This window comes from Mastomys coucha, unplaced genomic scaffold (assembly GCF_008632895.1).
Source record: "Mastomys coucha isolate ucsf_1 unplaced genomic scaffold, UCSF_Mcou_1 pScaffold16, whole genome shotgun sequence".
In the NCBI taxonomy this organism is placed as follows: Eukaryota; Metazoa; Chordata; class Mammalia; order Rodentia; family Muridae; genus Mastomys; species Mastomys coucha.
In genome coordinates, this window is record NW_022196898.1 from 58,071,107 (window position 1) to 58,095,062 (window position 23,956).

General features: G+C 38.7%; 1 protein-coding gene across 8 annotated transcripts in view; it reads right to left on the minus strand.

The window, feature by feature from the left end:
• Ntng1 (netrin G1) overlaps window positions 1-23,956 on the minus strand; it is a 350,817-nt gene that overhangs the window by 157,801 nt on the left and 169,060 nt on the right. The window lies entirely within an intron of this gene.

Sequence of the window (23,956 nt, forward strand, 5' to 3'; positions counted from 1 at the left end):
CCCAAACCGAATTCTCTCTATAAATACAGCCTTTTAAAAAAGTACTATGGGATGTTGGAGAGATGACTAAGTAGATAAGGACACTGCCTTGCTTTTTCAGAAGACCCACATTCAATTCTTAGCACCTATGTGGCAGTTCACAACTGTGCCTAACTCTAGTTGCCTGGCATCCGATGGACTAGTCTGACTTCCACAGGCACAAGGCATGCAAGAGGTACACAGGCATACAGAACACACACAAACATACCGTATAAGAATAAATCTTGCAAAATTAATATAGTAATGTCTTGTCTTTTGCTGGACTTCAAAGTATGAAAACTGTTTCTCTATCCCACGTGTGTTAGACCCAGAGTGTGATCACAGAAACACAGAGACTCACAACTGACTAATGCCTCAAGCCTTCTACTTCCTCCCAGGAAGGTGGGGGGAATCCTTTCTTGACTTTCTTCTAATTATACATTTTTTGTAATTAACATGTAATTACATCATTTCTCTCTTTTTTTCTTTCCATCTTCCAACTCCTTCCATGCATCCCCTTTGCTCTCTCTTAAATTCACAGCTTAAAAAAATGTGTGTGTGTGTATTCCTAAATATATAAATATAATCTGCTCAGTACATATAATGTTACTTGTATGTATGTTTTTAGGGCTGATCATTTGGTTTTGGATGATCAATTGCCGTGCTCTGTTACCTCCCCCCTTCAGCTCAGCCTTCGGACTCTGGCAGTCTCTGCTTGGAGGCTACCACCTGGCTGAAGGGGAGAGGTAACAGTGCTCTTCCCTAGGGAAGATTATTCTACTCTCGAGATTCCTTAGCTGTCTGTAGTTCTTTGTCTAAGGTGAAAGCTTCTAAGAGGCCCCCTTCCATGTGGCATGTCAACTGATGTCATCCTTATTCGGGTCTTAGTAAGTCATGGTTCTTTAACAGCTTACTTTTCAAGCTGGGTTTTAGAATTAACCATGAATGATAGATGCCTAACTCACATCCTCTATAGCCATGGATACCCTCATTAACATTTAGCTTCCTCTTGGCTTTGCCCCCAGTCCATCATACTTAACTGGGTCCCTGCTTCATAAAGTCTGGTTTTAAAACATTTACTTTATTCACCACAAATCATTAAAATGTGGTGCACTGCAGACTCTGGGGCTTGGTCTAAACATCTGGCATCCTAATAGCTAGAGATGAAAGGAGTGCTCAGGAATGTCTTGGACTGAGAATGTGTTCCAAGTAATGGGGCACGGAAGCCCACTATAGTTATGCCGTAGTATCCTTGAGGGATTGCTTCCAGGTCCTCCGTGGATACTCAAATCTGCCTAATCTAAAATCCAAAGCATTTGTGTATACCCTCTACATACTTTAGATCATCTGGAGATGATTTAAATGTAAATGTTATGTAAATAGTTACTACATCACACTCTTTTGGGAACATTGACAAGGAATAATCTGTATGTGTGCAGTGCAGAGTCAACCATCCTGGGCTTGACTATCCAGCGCATGAAACCATCAAACAAGGAGCATTTGTAGAATGAGGAGCTGTAAATGGCAGGGGCTGTGACACAGGGTGCCTTCAGGTCGCTTATTCTAATGAATCCACACAGTATTCTACATGGGCAGAGTCACATTTTGCCACTGGTAACTTTCTGCGTACCAGCCCCCACCCCATGTCTTCTCTGTGTGCATGGTTGACGGCAGATGTTGACTGTAGATGTAGAGTCTTCAGGTTGTGGAGTAGCAGCAACGAGGAAGGTGCTGTACCAAACCAGACACTTGTGTGTTTTTACTTTGCACCAGCCCCTAGGCAGCTCCCAGTGGATGTTGATTATTATTCTCCTTACAAATGCTACTTCCTTTACAACCCACTCAAACAAGAAGCTGGAAATAGAGCTCCTTGTCATGTCACAAGTTGTAATGCTGCTTCTGCTACACTAAATGCCTCTTCTCAGCTTCCAGCAGGAGAGTCTATAGAGAGTAATGCAGTATTTCTTAATTCTTTTTTACAAAGAATAGCAAATTAGAGCATATAAAGTCCACTATTCTGGCACAGTAAATAGTTTTTCCTTATTTTCAGGGAATATATTACAAGACCCTTAGAGAATCTTGAAAAACTTCTGGTCACACTAAGCCCAGTATGTATGTTTTCCCCTATCCCTATTTAACCTATGGAAAAAAAATATGATTGTATACAATAAAAATCAATAACAATGACTCATAATTAAACAGGACAACATGTTATATATAATAAATACTATGTGACTGATGTCACTCTCAAAATACTTTTACATCCTCTTCCTTCTTAGACAGATATGGACTCTACAGTGTCCATGTGATGAAATGCTATAAATGGGGGATATGGGTGGATGTTCTTGATATAGTGCTAGGCTAGCAGGAAATGAATACTGTGAGTCTGGGCATTGCTGCTCTGAGAGCTGAGCCTGCTACTCAGTGACTGATCAGTGGGCTGCATCTGCAGTGTGAATACAAAAATAACGCTACTCTTATCCAGGAAGGGTGAGACGGAGTCAAACAACAGAGATTTCATCACGTTACTTACAACAGTTCACAATGGGAACCTAAAACACATTGTTTGTTTATAGGTTTTTCCATCTAACATTTTGGACCCCAGTTGACCATATGTAGCTGACACTATGCAAAAAGAAACTATGGATTAGAGGGATTACTGGAGTCCTCTCACTTGGTTCTGGGCATTTGTGAGCACCATTGGCTGGAAGAATTGACCTTCTTATATGGTCCTCAGTCTTTCACTTTGAATTACAGCTAGAACTCTTTTCTTATTCTTTTCCTGAACTATGAGCTTTTGATCATATCATCTGTTGGATGTGTGAGATCCATCTCACACAATTAATTTACACTGTAGATATAGATACTCAGTTACCTGCTGACTCTTGTGAAATACAAGATGGACACTGAAGAATTGCTGTTATCCCTAGAGGCAGCCTGCTCCTACCTAGTCAGCCAATACTTTCTCCCCCTTCCCTATTAAAGCAATTGAATCCGAACATTGACAACAGGTGTAGGGGACTCGGGTATAATTGGGATGAGGTAGGAGAAAGGAGAGAAGGGATATTATGTGAATAACAGAAGTGTTTTAAAAATATATTCAAGAAATCAGTGATAATGGAAATGTTGCTGTACTGCTTTCTCAAATTTCAATTCCCTATTCCTGATTCCAGCGTCTGCGCCACTATTTATAGGCCTCCCCTTCAAAATGAGCTGGGGCGGGGGTGACGGTGGGGGTGGGGGCGGGTAACTTTCTGTTCCAGGTGGAATAAATCACCAAATTTATTATTATTTAAACTCTCTTAAGCATACCCGAGCACCAAATGCAATGCTCTGCAAACTGGCAAAGGCTTTTTATGGAGGGCTATAAATATTGTGGAATCTGTCAGGATTTATAAATTCCAAATAGATGTAAATGCACATTTTACTGGAAGGGGTCAGATTTACAAAGATCATACCTTTATTTGAAATTGACTTTTAAAATACGGTCACTTTGACACCTGTCAGCATGCAGCCATCTGCACCATCTCTAATGTGATGCTACCACTTTCCTCCCAACTGGAACACCTTCACCTGTGGCCAGAAGTGTGGGAACAAAGGGAGGTGGTTTTGTTGGATACACTGGCAGGAACAATCTTACACTAATATTAACTGTTGGTGGAAGAGAGGATTTGTTCACCTTCAGCTTCCATGTGCAAAGATTCTCTGATGGGGTATGGGGGTCAGGGATTGGGACCAAGGGAAGTAAAGGCACATCAGTCTGATTCTGGGGATGCATAAATACTAAAACCCCTTCCTAAAAATGGTTGTTGAAGACATCTGTCTAAAAGGCATTCACCCATTCCTGGAATTAAAGGTCATGTCAATACCCCTGCCCGAATTCAGTTTGCTAAGGCACTTTGCATGTCTTGTCATTCCTCCCTCAGAGTAGACGGAATCAAGCATAGAGAAGTGTTAGGAAACTTACCAAAATCACTTGAAGAGTATAAGAAGCAGAGCCAGCCAGAGTCCCTGATATCTACACCCAAGGTTCCTGTCTTACAACCTTACAAGTTTCCTTGTCTTAGAAGCCATGCTGACCAGTTATGAGAAAGTGCCCAAGATCCAATGAGTTGTTTGTAATTTTTTTTTTAATTTTGAAAGGCAGCGTAAGATTTTGCTTTAGCTTGGATGAGCATCATGAGCTTCTGAGATACCTTGAAAAAGGAAACCTTGTCTAAGGATGCTTGAGCCTCACTTGGAAGAGAAACTGGAATAGTAGTGGAAGGCCGATGGAGGGAGAGAACTGAGTGGGAGAGGAGATCAGAAGAGGAGTAGGGGGTTCTGGGTCCGGTGTGGGGAGGGGCAGGGTGATGGCCAGATGGCCATGAGAATGAATGGGAATCTGCAACAGAGGAGGGGGTAGAGGGTATCACCAGGAAGAGATGGAGACTTGAGATAGGCGAGGCAAACAAGAATCAATGCAGGTGTCCTAACCTGTGATTCACACAACTGGGGATATGGAGCCTGGGGATGCTGCCTCTTGTGGCTAGGCAGGAACCCCATTGGATCCATAGGGACCTATCCACAAAACTTTTCAACCAAAATTTATCCTGTGTACAAAAAAAAAAAAATGCAGGGATTTGGGATGGAGCAGAGACTGAAGGAATGGCCAACCAATAACTAACCCATCTTGAGACCCACTCCATGTTGAAACACCAGTCCCTGACACTATTAATAATGATACTCTGTTATGCTTGCAGACAGGAATCTAGCATGGTTGTCCTCTAAGAGGTCCCAGCCACCAACTGACTCAGACAGAGGCATACACCCACAGCTAAACAGTGGGTGTAGCTTGGGGACTTTTACGGAAGAGCAGGAGGAAAGACTGTAGCCTCTAAGGGGATAGGAATTCCACAAGAAGACCAGTAGAATCAACTAACCTGGACCTTTGGGGCTCTCAGAGACCAAACCACCAATCAAAGAACATACACAGGCTGGACCTAGGCCTTTCTGCACATATGTAACAGATGTGCAGCTTGGTCTTCATATGGGTCTTGAACAACTGGAGCTGGGGCTATCCCAAAAGCTGTTTATTGTCTGCATGTGTGATATGTTCTTCTACCTAGGGTGCCTTGTCTGGCCTCAGTGGGAGAGGAAGGACCTAGCCTAACAGAGTGACAGGTGGGGGGTATACCTAGAGAGGCTCCCACCTGCTCAGAGGAGAAGGGGAGGGAGGATAGGGGAAGGATTATGGGAGGAGGTGACAGGGAGGTGATCAGAGAGTGGAATACAAACTGAATAACTAACTAACTAAATAAATAAATAAATAAATATGTTTAATAAAAAATGCTGAGGGTTCAGGAGACAAACAACAACAACAACAACAACAAAAGAAACCTTGCCTAGCTTCACAAGATACATCTACTTTCACTTACTCAAGCCCCTCTTATCCTAAGCTAAGCAACCCCTTGGTATCCTAAAGAGCTAGTGCCGTGGGCAGCATCCTTTGAGATCTTCTGCTTTATGTTATTCTTAGAATTGTAAGCATGTGAGGTTCAGAGGGTGCCTCATGCCTCTACTTGTAGTCCTTTCATAAAGACATGGCCACGGAAAGCCTGGGTCTCTAATTTGTCTCTTAGGAAAGTGGTGCCTTTCCCCTTGCCCTCAGCAGCACAGCCAGCTCTGTGTGAAGGCTGACAAAACGTGGGTTCTCATCGCTTCCCATAGATCTGGTGTTTTAGAAAGATGAGAGAAGTCTTATACGTTCAACAATTCATATCGATTGCCCACTATATGACTGTATGAAAGGGGCTTGTCTGGATTCCTCAGATACAGCAGTGAACAAATTCTGGTCCTTTCTTTCTGTGATGTTTTCATCCCAGGTGGAGGAGATATACTAAGTAAATAAGTATGCAATGCTGTGTAACACTATGTGGTGATAGGGACTGTGGGCAAAGGAAGCCAACTTGAAGGAGAGCGCCCTTGGGGGAGGGATGTTGATTGTAATTTTATCCTGCGAGGTCAGAGAAGGTCTCACTGATAACATGACATTTGAGCAGATTAAGAGCAATTTGTAATTTACACAGGGGATCATCAGAGGAGGTGACCAGAATGACAGGTTTGTCCTTCATCTGACTCTACTCTTAGGGGTATTTTCAGCAGCACTGCAATTTATGGCAATCGATGAGTAAACAAATCATCTGAAATGGGAATCTACACCAAATGACTGCTGATACCAAAATAAATAAATAAATGAATAAAAATAAAATAAACCTATCCACTCTTCCCCTTATTTCATAGCACTCACACTCTTGTGAAGGGATTGATGGTTTGATAGCTATTAACATAATTTACCCAGAGACAGTGATGCCAGGAGAAAATTAGCAGAGGATGAAATAAAGAGGAGGTAGGTGAGAGAAAAAGAAAACAAAGACAGCCAAAGGAATCAAAAATCTTACCAGCCCTTATAGAGCTGAAGGAAAGATTATATGCTAAAATATTTAATGTAAATATTTCATGTGGATGTGATCTGTAATACTGTTGTTACAGAGAATTATTGGTATGAAAACAATTCTTGTTAAAAGGATTAGGTTAATTAAATTTTAGACTACTCCAACTCCACCCTAATCCCTTCTAATAACATCAAGAATTAAATTTATGTAAGAAAATGCAACTTTTCCCTACTTAGGAAAACAAAGACCATTTCTTCCTAAGAAATCTCACAGATGCAGGCATCTGCATTGTAAGTAGTTAAGGCAGGCAGCCTTAAGTAGTTCTTAATTTAAGATCCTTTGTCTATGGGAAAGTAGAGAAGATGTATGACTATGTAGATAGTATTTACACCACTATGAAGTGTTTAAATTATTAAACTGATTTCACTATTAAGTATTTTTATAACAATTAGAACATCGCATGTGATACTTTCATTTTAAAAGTATTAATATTTTACCTCTGGGAGAATTGAAATTACATATTAATTAGCAATGTGTTGGCACAGTGTAATGTTATTTTTTTCTTAATGTGCTTTCAGAATTCAAAGCACAAGTCCAGTTGCTGATATGTGTTCCCTGTTTCAGTGGATGGAGTCCTTTTTCTTCTGCAGATTTTGAAAGACCATCCTTTCACCTAAGCTCTGTGAGGCCTTTCAGAGTTAAAAAGAAATCCTACACGCCCCATATTGCTGTACTACTTAAGTACTATCAGCTTGCCTTCTTTCTCTCAAGGATTTACCTATCATCAAACGACTGGGAAATGGAAATGGTATTCAGGGCCGATTTGTTAGTCAGTGTTACTGTAAGTTACATGCTGAACAACACTTGCTTGCAGGAAGCTGTGTATAACATTTGGCTTTACACTCAAAGCCATCTTGAAAAACAGAGAGAGCAACTGACATTTGTGTCTGGCTAATCTTTAACTCATATTGACCCTTGAAAGTCAAACACAAAAACAAGAAGCAGCACTGTGGGATGGCCCACCCACCCTGTTGCCCAGAACTGGCAGATTCACAGAGGAGCCATGATCCTAGAGTACGCTCTAACTCCTAGGCTGTGGCACCATCTCGGGCAGACACCTCTCTTCTTACTTTCACTTGTCTCCCTGGGCACCCAACAGGCTTCCAGGTTCACAGAGTCTGGTGATTGATGTCTTTGTAAGAGAGTTGGAATTGTTGGAATTTCCCCCAGCCCCTTCTTGGAACATCTCTGTCTCAATATTCTTCTGCCTCAAATGATTTCATGACTCATACATGGAAGATCTAGGTTTTACAGCTTTTCTGAAGATATTAAGATGTCCCTGGCATGGAGCATGGGACTCAGGCTGTTCTGAGCTTCCCTCTTTTGATCCAGCAACTCTGTAACTGGCACTGGGAAGAAGCAGAAGGAAACTAGAACTAGAGTAGGAAGATCAAGAGAGAGGACATCTTTACTAGAAGTCAGAAGGACGTTTATCAGTACCACCAACATGGACACAATTCTAAGCCCTGGTGAGCACAGAGAGGAAAGATCCATAAGGTAGCATGCTTCCATCACCCTGAGGTCATTAAGAAATAAAGTGTTATGACCACTCCGAACAGTAGTAGAATCTCAATTAGTAAAACTTCGGAGTTGTACACTGGGTCTTAACATAGAATGTATTTTATGACAGTATAGCCTGTTATACTCGGAGTCTTCCAGACATTAGGTATGTAAAACCTTTGGAACAAAATCATCTATGTATTTGTAAGTACATGAATCTCAGAATTTAGTTTGGAAAATATAGCACTCTAAGAATAGTAGGAGACAAAAGGTTTTGTTTTTATACCTTTATTTGTTGAGAAAGGGTCTTCCCAGGCAGCACAGGCTGTCCTGGAGATATCTATGTAGCTTAGGCTGGCCTCAAACTCATGATCCTTCTGCCTCAGCCTCCAAAATCGTTTGGTTTTATAACTTTGGAGTTTAAAAGTGATTGTTCCATTTTCTAAGGAAACCCTTTGTTCACAGTGGAGTTTCTTCTCCAGAGCAGGCACAGGCTTAGAGTCTGATTGAGGTTGCAGCTTGTTTCAATCTGTTCTCTGACAGTACTAACACCTTGTGGACATTTTCACTCAAAAAATAAAGTCAGGATAGCTTAACCTTTCCATAGTGAGAATACTGGAAGCCACATCACAGATTGTGGGCCATAATAGACACCTGCACAAATCCCCACAGAAGATCATGTTCAGGACTTTCAAACTGGGGAAGGCCACAGGGGTCAAGCAGACACATTTCTAAAGAGGAGCCAAATCTGTTCCTCCATCACAAACCACACGAATGAATTCCTACATAGAAACTTAAACCAATGTTTCTCCTGTTCTGGGGAGGAACAAAATATTAACAGAACCAAGCCAAAAGGAAAAGGTATGTCTATAGACAAATACTGTAATAAAGCAATATGGTGTTTGGGGTTGGAAGTGACTTTTAAAAATTACTGTCTTAAAAATGCACACATACTGGGTGAACTATTTGCTTTATATATAACCAGAACAGAGGTACAAAATAGTAATAGCTCAAGAGGGCAGAGGCCACTTTAGTAAGAACAGTTTAAGGGAAACAAGGGATGGTAAGACACCATGTAATGAGCAGTGCCACCCTGAAGGCACTGTAAGAGACGGGTGGCTTGAGCTGAAAGTTCTCGTGTGATGTTCAAAACCATGTTCCTTCTTTTTTTTCATGAGACGAGAGGTCCCAGCCCACCCAAAGTCCATTTTCTGGAGGCCACCAGGTGTGAGAGAATTTGGGAGGACCAATACTATCCTTTGCTGATCATAAGAAGAGGGAAGGGGTTCCTAATCTATGGATTTCCAAAAGGATTGACTTGTAGTCTGAAATCTCCACACTCCTCACAGATTTCAATCTCTTCCAAACTCTTTCCGTGCTTACTGGATACTAATTAAACAAGGATATTCACTTTGAAAGGGGGATTGTGAGGGACACAAGAATAACCACATGGCAAGAGTGGGGGGTCAGATTATACAATCCGTAAGCACTATTCATATTGCCAGAAACAGCATTCTGTCCCTACAGGTAAACAGAGGTGTGGACACCACAGTGGAACTCCCAGGGGTATGTCTCACTTTCTAGTAGTCGATTAAGTATAATTTTACATAACAATGGGTATTTCATCCAGTAACAGGCAGAAGTTCCTTTCAAGCACTCTCAGAAAAACAAAACAAACAAACAAAAAAATCCACAATGATATTTTATGCTTGGGGCCATTCTGGGGTTGGGGGTTGTGCTAAAACCCACTTGATGAGGAGGAGGACTCTGAGGCTCCACAGCTGCACGCTATTTTGCAGCCTGCTTCTGCCTTTACTGGTTACATACAAACTATCTTCAGAATTATGAGTTTATCTTTCCCAACATCAAATCACTAGTCAGGAAAAACCAGTTGCCTTTGACTCTTTGAGAGTCCTGGTAGATCTCTAAAGAATAAGTCATGGAACCTGGAGCCCAGCCACCCCTTGACTTCCCCTTGCTCTCACTGGTGTTCATCCTCATGGTAATGGGACTTGATGCCATCTTCATAATATTGATTCTACACTCTACCCTTAGGACCTCTGACATCTTGTCTATGAGGATAGGCATTGGCATCTTTATGGTAGACCTCAGAGAAATATGTTTATTAAAAACATCTTGATTTCAGCGACCCTCTTAAAAAGAGAATATTTTTTTTTTTAATCTTCAGCTTCCAAGGACTCTGGAAAGAGCCCAAGGCAGTTGTTCATCTGTACATATGTCTTTTAATCACTCACTCATTCATTTGCTAATTATGTTTGTATGTGTCACAGTGTTGTATACCAACAGAGAAACACAGTCCCTACTTCAACAAGGCTTGCAGTTTACTTAGGAAGACAGACTCGAAAAAATAAATAATTATAATAAATAAAACCAATCACTTCAAGAAGGGATAATATGGTTTCAGTTTCCTGAAAGAAAATAGGATCAAGGTCACTTGACCAAGGTCGATGGGAAGAGTTCTTTTAGAGCAGTGGTTCTCAATTTTCCTCACGCTGTAACCCTTTAATCCAGTTCCTCATGTTATGGTGGATCCCACCCACAAAATGATTTACTTGCTACTTTATAACTGTAAATTTGCTACTGTTATGAATTGTAATGTAAATATTTGATATACAGGATATCTGTTATTGACTAATTGGGTTATAAAATCACTGTGAGGGTTAGTAGCTCTGTGATTCTGAGCAAGCTATTTAAGAGAATCCACAAAGGGTTACGACCCATGGGACACAGATCGAGAACTACTGTTTTAGAAGATCATACTTAACTCAAAACTTAAAAAAATCTTCAGTGAGAGAGAGAGTGATCTTAGTAAAAAGATAGCAAATGCCGGGCCTGAGCTTGGATGAAACATAGAGATCTACAGCAACCACAAAGAAGTGATTGATGTAACTGGATATTTGGCGGTCATTTTTACTGAGCTGTGAAATACTAGATTTGAAATTGTAAGATGATCAGGATGTCTAAATTCAGAAATGCTAGACTTGATATTCTCGTTGGACAAACGGTAGCGTTAAGCTAACATATTGTTCACGGTGTGTTCAACACTATTCTAAATGCTTACATTAACACGTTGGGATCTTCCTAACCATAATAAAGGTAGATAGTGTGTTTATATTGTTCTGTAGATACTGAAATGGAAGCACAAATCACTTAAATAGCTTGCTCAGAATCACAGAGCTACTAACCCTCACAGTGATTTTATAACCCAATTAGTCAATAGAGTCAAACATGAAGCTGCTGTGCTGTATGCTGCTGTCCCTGCCTCCCTCCATCTTCATGATCATGAGTCAATGTGAGTCTCGACCCTCAGGGCAGATACAGTCAATGCCTGAGACATTGGCTTAAGAAGATATTTGAAACTGAGAATGGATGAGGATGTTGGATGTGGAAGAATGGGGATGAGGACTGTGTCCCAGTCAGATCAATGGCCAGTGTTTGTTTGTCAGCTTCAAGGATATTATCTACCTCTTCCTGGAAAAACATCTCCTCAACAAATGAATATGGCTCATTCTTTACTTTTTTTAAAAAATATATTTTTTTAAATTTTATTTTACATATATGGGTATTTTGCCTGCATGCACAGGTGTGTGTACCACATACATTCCTGGTACCATGAACATTCTGGAACTGGAGTTACAGAGTTGTGAGCTGCTGTGTTATTGGTGGGAATTGAACCCAGGTCCTCTGCAAAAGCAGCCAGTGCTCTTAACTGCTGAGTCATTACTCCAGCTCCATATTCTTTATTTTCTAAGTTGATTTGAGTAGAGCAATTCTAGAATAAATGAGATGTTAAAATACACAAAAGGTAAATTTTAATTTTAAAGAAGTTGGGTTTTCTTTGGTATTAGGAGAAGTTCCTCTCTAACAAACCACTAATACCTGCTAAGGAAAATCATCATACAGTGTTTGCTAGAGGGAAAGAAAAAGTGTGAAAAGATAAACTGTCTATAAATGTATCTTTCTTTTATTAGTTTCTTTAAAGCTATGAGAAAAGGAGCAAAACTCCCTCAAAAGAAAAATTCTAAAGAAAAAAAATCCATGTTATCATGTAAGGTGGAATTACAGCAAGGGGTTAATTAAAGTGGAAGGATGGTGACTCTTAATTCTCCTGATGTCCTCTCAAAGGTTTACTGCCTCCATCTTCTAACTTAGGCCTAGTCCAGGAACCTTCCAGCCTCCGTACAGTCTTATCCAGGCCTAGAATATTTTCAGCCTCTGAGATTTGCTGCTGAATAAGCTGAAATAACCCTAACCCTAACCCTAACCCTAACCCTAACCCTAACCCTAACCCTAACCCTAACCCTAACCCTAACCCTAACCCTAACCCTTGTTAGGGTTCCTTTTGACATCTGGTTGGCTGACTCAACTCAGCTGCTCTGGCTCAAAACTCCTCTCTTAGCTGACTGGTTCAATCTGGCTTCTCTCTCCTCCTCTCACTTCTTGCTCTGCTTGGCTTTAATCTAATTCTAGCATGGAATTCTGCTAGGGATGAAACTTTCATGCTGATTTGTTCTAAATACAGTTAATGCTTTTAGTATCCCAGCATCCTTTACCTCGTTGCTTCTTTTACATGTTCTTCTTTCTTCGGGTCCTTAAAATTATGATTTCCACATGGGCCAATGTTTTGGTATTTTTGCTTCAATTTCTCATGTATTTCTTAGATAAATCATGCTGCAGCTTCAACTGTCACTTATACTTTGAGGAGCCTATGATTCTGTCTCTGGTTCTTAGTTCCCAGATAAACATCTATTCAACTACCTATCATCAAAATTCTGATTCAGTCATAGGAATTCCAAACAAAACAAATTGAAAAGTTAACTTTTACTTTTCCCTTTTCTTCTCCTTCCTGGAAGTCAGATGGATGTGGTGGCTTGAATGTAAACTATTCACCAATATGAACATGATACTGTTTTGGTAGGTTGTGGAACAACTAGTGGAGGCATTCAATTTTTTTTTTTTATATAATCTGGTCCTTCTTTTTGTCCACTCTTGGTTCTTGACTATACACACAATGTGACCACAGTCTCTAGCATGGACTCTCTCCCTTAAATTATAAGCCAAAACAAACCCTTTATTCCTTAAGTTGCACCTTGTCAGGAATTTGATCACAATAATGATGAATGTGATTAATACAGTTGTTCTAAGCAAGGATGGTTTGACTGGAGAGTATTTCCCCTAAAGCTATTTAATCAGAATCCAGCAATGAGAAATTATCAGGCAAACTGAAACTGAGGAGGCTCTCTACCAAGGAACTGCTCTTACGAAAAGTAACTCCTCATGAAAGAGGGAGGAGCAGGGCCAGATGCCAGACTTACAGAGATTAAACAGGTCTCACTGCTAATGCCATTTCTCCCCTCCAAAAACACCAATTCTGCTATTCAAACCTTTAAGGAAACATGTGATAGAACTAGAAGAGTGGTTTAGTATTATATGACAATGGAAAGTCCATATTAATTTTCTAATTGAGTGGTATAATTACAATTATGTAGGAGCATGTCATCACTTGTGAGAGATTACCTGTCATTAGGATGACAACTTGTGCTCAAGTGATTCTGTGAAGAAATAGCTGTTTATGTCACATGCACAACTTTTGCAAGTTTAAGATGTAGACAAACACAATGATGGTTCTTATGTATCAAGCCAGGAAATCAAATTCAAATTTTTAAAAATAAAGTATCAGTATTAAAAAGATTCCCTGCCCAAACCAGTAGCCTATATTTCAAAATGTGTAAGAGTTCATGAGGTTGATGAGTTCAGTCCCTCCCTTTCAGGGATTACATCCTTGTGTCCTGAGCTGGGTTCAGTACCATGTATTTGTTAAGTCCTTACATGGCACTCACTCAGGGCCATCTGGACTGCACTTTCATTAGGATTGATGTACTGCTTCTTGATAACTGAGGATCATGTCTGGTTGGCTTTTGTCTAAATTCAGCTCTACCATTTTTTTCACTATGTAATTTTTCACAAGCATGTTTTTGAGCTCTGATTTTTTCCTTTTAAAAGTCAATGGCCATCTGTCCTTTATGATATCAACTTGACAAAATAGTACACAATGCATGTTAAGTGCTTAATTGTCTTTTTCAAATGTAATTATGCTCAATAAATAGTAGTTAGCGTGAATATGTTCTACCTGCTTCCCTTGGCTAAGAAAATAGTACCTGCTTGCTAAATGGTTTCCTAAGATACAGCCTACTGTTACTGAAGGAGGAGTGAGTATTCATAACTCCACTACGTTCTTCAGTTTTTAAACTGATAATTGCCTTAAAATTACCTATCTATCTGTAGAATTTTGGCATTTTATAATCTGTTATCTGTGGAGCTGCTAAACAGACCTTTTAAAAATATAAATCTGCCTGTATATCATGTTCCCTCTTAAAGCTATTCAGTAGATTTGTCATTACCTTCAAAGTGACAGTTCAAATTCCTTAGCTAGATGTAAGCTCTTCCAAGGCATGGACTCTGAAAGCATCTTTCATTTTGTCAATACTTGTTCATGTGTGAGTTATCCCAACCTGGGAACATATACTATGGACCAAAGAATGGACCGTATACATGAAGAGGCAGCTTATATTAAATTACTATTAGTTTTATGTCTCCTTCCACATAGAAGAATAATTAGCACCTATATTCATAGCAAAATATTTACCCATTTAAAAGAGTAAGAGAGACAAACAGAAAAGGAGAATGAAAATAGGATAAAAACATATAAATTTGATAGTATGGGATGAAATGGATGGTAATTAAGAATTAAAGAGATAACCAAGTTTAAAAAGGTAATTGACCTCTCTAAGTTGTATATAGAATTTATATGAAGATATATACATTACAAATAAGAAAAGGGAGTCTTGCTTCAAGTGCAGTGTCTCTGTGATTGATGTAATCACTCCGGTTTCTGGAAATGTTAGAGGACAATGACAAATTACATAAGCTGAAGCTGTATCCCAGTCCTTTCTTGGTGTTCATTTTATCTTCATTTTCTCCATCAGTCAAAGCAGTGTTTCTTCTACTGGTCTTAGAGTAGAACATCTCTTTTCCTAATCCCATCTTATTCAAGAGGCAGAATACAAAGAACTTGGTTCGTTCTTGAGTGGTTGCAAACTGTGATGAAGCAGTAATGAATGGGGGTGGTGGTAGCTTTCTAATGCTCAGTTATGATGTGAATCAGTAGGAATAATCCTCTGTAAAGTCTGGAGTGAATGGTCACAGAGAAAAGGAGCAGGAATGATTTGCTACATAAGAGGAAGGTGGTCTTTGTTTCCTGTGGCTAATTAGAGGGATCTTAAAAGTTCTACTTGAGTTCAGGGTTTGGTTCTTCATGAGTTAAATTTAACTGTTGGGGCCACAAGAGCTACTTCACAGGCTTTTAAATAGAATTCTACATATAGTTTTGTCTTCTTTCCTTTCCTTCCTTCTTTCCTTCTTGCCTTCTTTCTTTCTTTCTTTCTTTCTTTCTTTCTTCCTTCCTTCCTTCCTTTCTCTCTTTCTCTCTTTCTTTCTTTCTTTCTTTCTTTCTTTCTTTCTTTCTTTCTTTCTTTCTTTCTCTCTCCTTTTTCCTTTCTCTCTATCTTTCTTTCTTTGTTCCTTTCTTTTTGAAAGATGTTTCTCCTAACTATATAGGTCAAGGCATAGAAATCTTGATCTCACCACTACCTTGAACACAGATACCATATTCTAGGCACATGTGAGTTTATAAACTCTTCATTGTATACCCTCTTTCCCCTCTTCTTTTAACTTCTTTTTTGTTTGTTCAATTTTGGAGAGAGAGTGCAATTGTGTAACCCAGACATGCCCTTCATACGTACCTTCAATCTCTTGGACTGGAATCCTTTAGTATACACCTTTAATTACAAAAAGGGGCAAACAAAGTAGCAAATCTGAGACAGATTTGACAGAATGAGTCAGAGGTAGGATATGCCCAACTCTATGGAGAAAAACAATTTAAGCTCATTAGAGGGAGTATGAAGGACTTCAGTCCATTTAGTTGTGAGTCATGAAAGTGAGTGCAGTACAGCAGAGTTGAGTTCCTTTCTGAGATCATGCAGTTCAGTGCAGGTCAGCAGAGGCAGTTGATGCCAGAGAATAAGGAGTCAGGACATTAGAATGAATGGCCAAATTTAGTTTGAGGCCAAACAGAGCAATTCAGTGAGAAGCTGAGAGAAGCCAGATTGAATCAGTGAGCTTGGACAGATGTTTGAGCCAGAACACCTGATTTTAACTAGCCAGCCAGAGCTTAAAAAGAACTACAAAAGGTGAGCTTACTCAGCAGTGAGCTTCCAAGACAATTACATCTGGGAAATCAAAGATACATTTACAAACTTATTGATTCTTTTCTACTGTAACTATTATTCCCTACAGAGGTTTGAATAGAAATGGCCCCCAAAGGCTCACATGTTTGAATGGTTGGCCTATGAGAATGGGACTACTTAGAGGTGTGGCCTTGTTGGAGTATTGCATCCTTGTTAGGGTAAGTGTGTGGTGGTGTCCTTTGAGGTCTTAAATATGCTCAAGCTTATATATGCCCAATGTAACATACTGTCTCCTTGGGATCAAGATGTAGAACTCTGAGCTTCTTCTCCCAGCAACCTTGTCTACTTGCATGCTGCCATGCTTCCCACCATGATGGTAATGGACTAAACCTCTGAAGCTATAAAGCAGCTTCAAGTAAATGTTGTCCTTTATAAAAGTTGCTGTGGTCAAGGTGTCTCTTCACAGCAGTAAAACCCTAAGAGACTCTCTTACCCCAAGTACTCTACCTCTTAACATTTCAGACTGAAATAAACTTCCTCTAAATCCACTATTTTCTTTATATCCACTTTTCAAAATTTCACATCCCAAAGTTCATTTATAATTCATGGTATACTAATATTCCTTAAAATAGGAGCATATTTTATATGAATTAATGGACATATTCTGGTGCATTACCAGCAATAAATACCACATTCACCTATTTGTAAAGTTAGTTGTTATTTTAATCAAGGCCACCATCATGAACTGGAATAAATCAAATGACAAGCAGTATGAAGCATCTGACATGTGCCAGAGATGCTCAACATTAGAGATTAACTGAAGATAAGGTTAATTTATCCTGAGCAGTTGTGATGCAGTAGCATGACAAGATAGAATATATCATCTTGAAAATAGTAAAACAGGTATGACAGGGCATTGGGTTTTATGATAATAAAATAATTGCCAATTTCTGTTAGCAGACCATATGTTCAAATGTCTACTATTAAAAAGGCATTTTATTAGACAGTCATTGGGAAGTATTTAAATGAGGTAAATCCTAGGTTTTAGAAAATGTCTGGGCTTTATCTAGGTGAAGAGGAGGGCTGTTGTGTTCATCAGTTAAATACAGTTCCTTAAAAGTCATGTCTTCCTTTTCCTGAGACTAGACTCAAGTTCACACATCAAAGACAAGTTATGGAATCAGGTATATTTTATTTGGAGGTTCATAATCAATCATGATGACATATGGAATCCATTTAAATATACCGTGGAAGCTAGTTTTAGATAGCTATGTACAAATTCTTTGAGTTTAATGAACTAAAGAGAATAAAATCATCAATGTTTTCTAGAACCAAACATATACATGGTTAACCTTTTTAAAAATTAGTTTTCCAGATTTTCTTCTAGAGAAAAAATCATTAAGTTGAATTGAATTTTAGGAGTTGACTAAGTTATGGAGAATAATTGGAAGTGGGATTCCAACCAAATTCTAGTTATGGACATGTATATAATTCAAGATATCATCTTTGAATCTATCCTAATTTCTACCATATGGACATACAACAAATGGTGAACAAGTGAATAAATGAAAGCTATTTTGTGATTAGTTTTTCCACTAATAAAATATAAATATTCTGCAATATTGGAGGAGCAATTAAACATCTTTGACATATAATTGTCTATTTGCTGTGTAAATTGCTTATAAATCAATTATAAATATGCACCCATTTTATTACCAATCAAAATGGTCCCTTACATAAATAATGAATCTTACTATCTTTTCTTTGTTAGTCTTCAAACATTAGTTCATCGAGTTAAAATCATGTACATATCAATTACACAAGGAGAGATATTGATGTAGGCTAAGAATGATGAAAAAATCAGTTTAGATCTGATAACTCATCTTGCCAAAGCTCAAGGGACTAGGGAGTCTTTGTAATAGTAGAATGTCATGGTTACTGTTCATACAAAAGGGGGTAGAGTGAAGGTACTAGCTAGGAACTAGTTGCTACTAAATAGGTATCAGAACATGTGGCTGAGATATGTTGATTAAAACAAGATGATACACATTCAGCAAGAATGAGATTGATTGGAAGTAGAGAACAGAGAGAAGGCAAGAATCAATAGTGTCTAGAAGATACAATGCCCAAGAAGCATCAAAAATGGTGGTGATGAAGCTTCTATTTGAGTCCAGTGTAAAACTGGGACTCATTGCCCCATCCCAGCAGCTCTATTTGTGAAACATTAGTTTGACATCCAGTGTAATTGAAAATGAAGAAAATGCCATGGAGATTCAATTTATAATGCACAACAAAGCAGTTTAAAATTCTCCATCCTCCTTTTCTCTCTAAATATCCCGCATGCATAATTACTGACCTGTAAATCTTCCCTTCCTCACTCTAAGCTCCCATTAGCTCAGTCCTGGGATCAGTTTGCACAGGCTCATTTCTGTCTCCTGCTTTCTTCTTCCTCCTTTCTTTTTTTTATCTCTGCTTAGTCTACTCACCCATTTTATTACAAATCCAAATGGCCCCTTCTGTTTCTTTATATAGTCTCATTACACATTACTCGTTTATTAAAATACGGCTCAGGAGCCTAAGAGGCAAAGCAAAACCTGCAGAAATTGGTGCAAGCAGCTGTAAATATTTTTAAGTAGATAAGAGGGTACAGTGATATTTTGAAGGTGAGGCTATAGCTAGATGTTAAAGTCTAAGGAAAGGACAAGGTATGTGTCCTTCCCTAAAGTAGTTACAAGAAGGTCAAGAATCAATAATTAATAATTATTATAATTAACAATTAATAATAATTATTAAGAATTAATTAATAATAATTAATAATGAAGGGGGAGGCAACAGGGGTTTGTTTTTGTTGTTTTGGTTTGTTTCTTTGTTTTTTGGAGGGGAAACTGGGAAAGGAGAAATTTACATGTAAATAAAGAAAATATCTAATAAAAAAAAAAAAAGAATTAATAACAAGTAAGATGAGCCTGAGTGGGAGTATGTGTGAACAGGGCTAAGAGGTAAAAGCAAATAGAAACCTTTAAAAGAAAGAAGTAGATTAGGAAGAAGTTAAGCATGAGCCACATTACAAGGAAACTAGTAATGCTGATGTATGGACACTGGCTCTGGGCAAAGATGGAGCTATGTAAGCCTGGAATAAAGGATGAACTACTGAGGACTATAATTCTCTCCTTTACTGAACACACAGAATGCTTTTCTCAAGGTTTACTTTCCCATCTTGTAATACTGTCTGTGTCTCAGTTTTCTCATCCAAATAATAGGACCAGTAAAGGTTCCCATTTCATAGAACTTCTGAGGGAGCTGAATGAATTAACCTGCAAAAAGAGTTAAACGTAATGTCTCAAAGATGATAAAGCATCAATAAATGCCTGTGAGTACTGCCATCAGGCTCACTGTTATCATTTCTATTTGTGCATCTATGGCTTTTCCAACTTGTCATCTCATGAGAGACTCCCTTTCAGGGACTAGTGTGCCACTTAATAGTTCAGAACACAGTTCTTCAGATTGGAGAAGTGAAATGGACATGTGACAACACTTGATAAAAATGAAGACTAATGTGAGAAACAGAAAGAGAGGAAGTCTATTAAGACTCCTTAATAGCAAAATATGTCCTATATCTACATCATCTATCTATCTGTCTATCTATCTATCTATCTGTCTATCTATCTATCTATCCATCCATCATCCATTCATCTATACCTCTACCTCTTTCTCTGTCTCTACCTACCTACCTACCTACCTACCTACCTCTCTCTATTTATTCCCCCCTTTCTCTCTAGATACATATCTCAAACTCAAGGACCAACATTTCATACAGTAGAAGAGGGCCACCCTAGAAGTGCCTTTCTTAGATCCACTGTACAGAGAGTTGGTCACCGTTAGCTCTTCTAGTAGAAGGAGTCTGTGTACCTGGTCTTAAGTGTGAAAATGCTAAACTTGGTTATAGTTGACTTTATTGGCAACTAACAGCCAATATTTGAGCTCCTGTATATAATTTAGGGCACTCTAGATAGTTGAATGTCTATATACAGAGAAAAATAAAAATTTAATCTGACCTATAAAAAGAATGAAAAGGCAATTCAAATAGTAGAGAATAGAGGGGAAAAATTCTTTTGAAATGTCAGAAGGGAAAAAGTATGTGTGTGATCAATAGTGCCAGATATTTGAGAAAAGATAAGGAGTGAGAAAAATCTCTCTATTTGTCTTGAAAGTGAGTGTCAAAGTCCTGGAAGTATGTGTTATAATAGGGTGCTGAGACCAAAGCCATCCTACTAGAGAATGCTGTAATGATCTCTTTTTAAAAGGGAAGCAGAGGTTCTAAACACTCATTACAGAAGCCCAAAAATGAAGGCAGGGGAAAACAGGACAGTAGTTTCAATTGGGCCCTAAATGAAGTAATGCACTTGTCAGACTGATCAATGTCTGGTGACAGTTCAAAGAAGTGCCAAGAGAAAGGAGAAGAGAAATGTGCTCATGACAGAAGGGTTAAGTGTGTGCCTAAGTTGGTAGGATCTACATTGTAACTGGAATTGCAGGATGCATTTCTAATATAAAAACCTCTATTATTTCCTAGCTAAATTATTTTAGTTAGGAGCCAGAATGCTCTATGGCTAAAATTATTGGGTAAATGTCCCTGGTTTCCACACCTTCTAATCTCATTAATCTCCTTTGGTTAACTCTCACTAACAGGAACCAATATAAGGATTGATTTTAGGCAATTTTAAATCTTCCTCAATATTAGTTCAGGTCCATGCCAGGAGAAAATCCACTTGTCCTGAATGGATTGCACAAGGCTACTCAAGTGATTTCAAAAATGGGAAATCAGAAGATATTGAATTTTAAATATTAGATTATTTTATATTGGACTTTGGATCTAATATTAGATATTAAAGTGTAAAATCACATTGCCCTTATTGCTTGCCTTCTTCTTTATCTTGCTGGAGGATCAGTATTGTTTTAGTACAGTATTTGATGGCTCATGAGCCTACAGCACAAGGGAAAATATTTTCACTACTTATTGAATGGTGGACAGCCCAAGCTTTAAAACAAATGTTGCCCACGTTTAAATACTGTAATTTATTAGCATGCAATGGCAAAAACAGTTTACCCTGGTAGCAAAAGAAATCTAATGCAAAACAAAATGAGGCGAGATACCAAGCTCATCTACAAAGAAGAAAGGAATCCTGTGTGTGAGTCGTGTACAATGCTGCCTTCAAAGGAAGCAGCCCTCCAAGGAGGTTGCCTCTGTACAGCTGGGTGAGCTGACACCACAACAAAGCCAACATGAAACAAAGTGAACAGGCAGGAAGCTTGTGGGACTCATACATTGGCTCATCACTAGTTTTCAACTATACTATTTTTGCATATGCTACTTTATTTATTACTTTATTTGAATAATACTTTGAAAACTCTTTAAAATCAGAAACAACATACATGCCATTGAGCCCTTTAATAAAACACACATTTGCATCCAGTAGCTCCTGCCTTGTTATTTTATAGCACATATGTTCTTCCATCCACTCTGTTATAAAACTTGAATTGCAAAATGATTCATTCCCAAGTAGCTCCTCAATGCATACTTCCCTTCGTTGAATCTCTTACCTGGCCCATCATTTCCTTATCCCTGCCACTCCACTACCTGTTTGAAGCCTTCTTGACCAGTACTCTCCCTTCCCTATGTTACATCTAGACTCCTCTACTCCCACTAAATGCATCCTGCACAGCCTGCTGGACCGCTTCTAGTTTCCATTGTTCTCCATGGTAAACACAAAACACAAGAATCTCACATGAGAGAGAACATGTGACACTCGTTTGGGGGGGAGACCTGTGTGACCTAACTAAGTGTACTTTTTTCTAGTTTCATCCATTTACCTGAGAATTTCATGATTGTGTTTGTCTCTACAACTGAGTGATATTCCAATGTTTATATATACTACATTTTCATTATGATCAGAGAGCAGGGAGCCTAGGTTGAGAAAATGCTTGATGGATATAGGTTGATTCCATTTATTATGTATTGTAAATAAAGCAGCAGTGAATGATGTGTAAGTATCTCAGTAGTAAGATCAAGTGCTATTTGGGTATACGTCCAGGTGTGGTATAGCTATGTCATATGTTACACCTATTTCTAGGTTTTTATGAAAACTTCAGACTGATTTCTAGAGTGGCTTCACTAATTTACATCCTTATCACAACATAGAAGGGTTTTCCTTTCCAGATGCCCACACTAGCATTTGTTCAGATGTCTTTTTGTCCTTCTTGATGATGGCCACTGCCATAGGAGTGCTATGCTGTGTTGCTGTAGTTTTTATGTGCATTTCCCTGAAGGCCAAGAATAGTGAAAACTTTAAAGTATTTACTAGTCAGTCAGTTATGATGTTTTTTATTCTAAGAACTTTCTGTTCAGTTTCATATCCTATTAATCTTTTTCTTATCAACTCAGTTTTCAGAGTTCTTTGTATATTCTAGACACTTATCCAGTGTTTGATGTAGTCATAGTTAAGGTTACTATTACTATGCTGAAATACCATGACCAAAAGCAAGTTGGGAAGGAAAGGGTTTATTTAGCTTATACTTCCACATCATAGTCCATCACTGAAGGAAGTCAGGACAGAAACTCAAACACAGCAAGAACCTTGAGGCAGGAGCTGATATAGAAGCCATGGAGGGGTGCTGCTTACTGGCTTGCTCCCCTTGGTTTGCAAAGCCTGCTTTCTTATAGAAGCCAGAACCAACAGCCCAGGGGAAGCCACACCCAAAATTGTCTGGGTACTCCCATATCAATTACACATCAGAAAAATGTCTACAATCTTGTCTATTGTCCAATCTTACAGAGGTATTTTCTCAGCTGAGGCTCCCTCCTCTCTGATAACTCTAGCATTCATCAACTTGACATAAACCTAGAACATATATATAACTAGTGAAGATTCTTCTTCTATTATGTGGGATACTTGTTCACTTTATTAATGGTTCCCTTCTATACAGATGCTTTTTATTTTCCTGGGATCCAATTTTTTAATTGTTTGTCTTACTCACTGAAATTTCAGTGTCATATTTAGGAAATATTTAACATGCATCTTTACATGGAAGTATACATTTTATTTTTTCTATAGTTTCAGGATATCAGGTTTTAGGTTGGGGTCAAATTTGTGCAAGGTAAGAGGTAAGTCTAGTTTCATTTTTCTGAATATTGAAATCCAACTTTCCCAGCACCATTTGTTGACTATGCTGTTTATTGTCCAGTGTATAAGATAGGGTTGGGTGGGGGTGGCGATGTAGGCATAGGGTGTGGATTAGCTAAAGCTAAGGATGTATGTTATAAAGAAACCTTATGGAATCCCACTAGTTTATAAACTAATTAAAAATGTAACGTGTTTTGAAAATGTGAACAGATGTACTGCACATTAGTGTGAACAATGTCACTCCCAAAAGACATAGGATGTAAAATGACTATCTTGCTACTGGGGACAGGTAGAACAGCAGTACATGATTAGACAGAGAGGACCCAGAAATCCCCCAGAGCATCATTAGTGGTTGTCATTGCTCTTGACTTCCCATCATAACTACATGGTAAGATCCTATTGCTGAAGACACCACAAACATTTATTGCACACCCAGAGAAATTAATCTTGAGCTAACCATCTCTCTGCTGGCTAGTTTTCCTGGTGCTAGAAGATA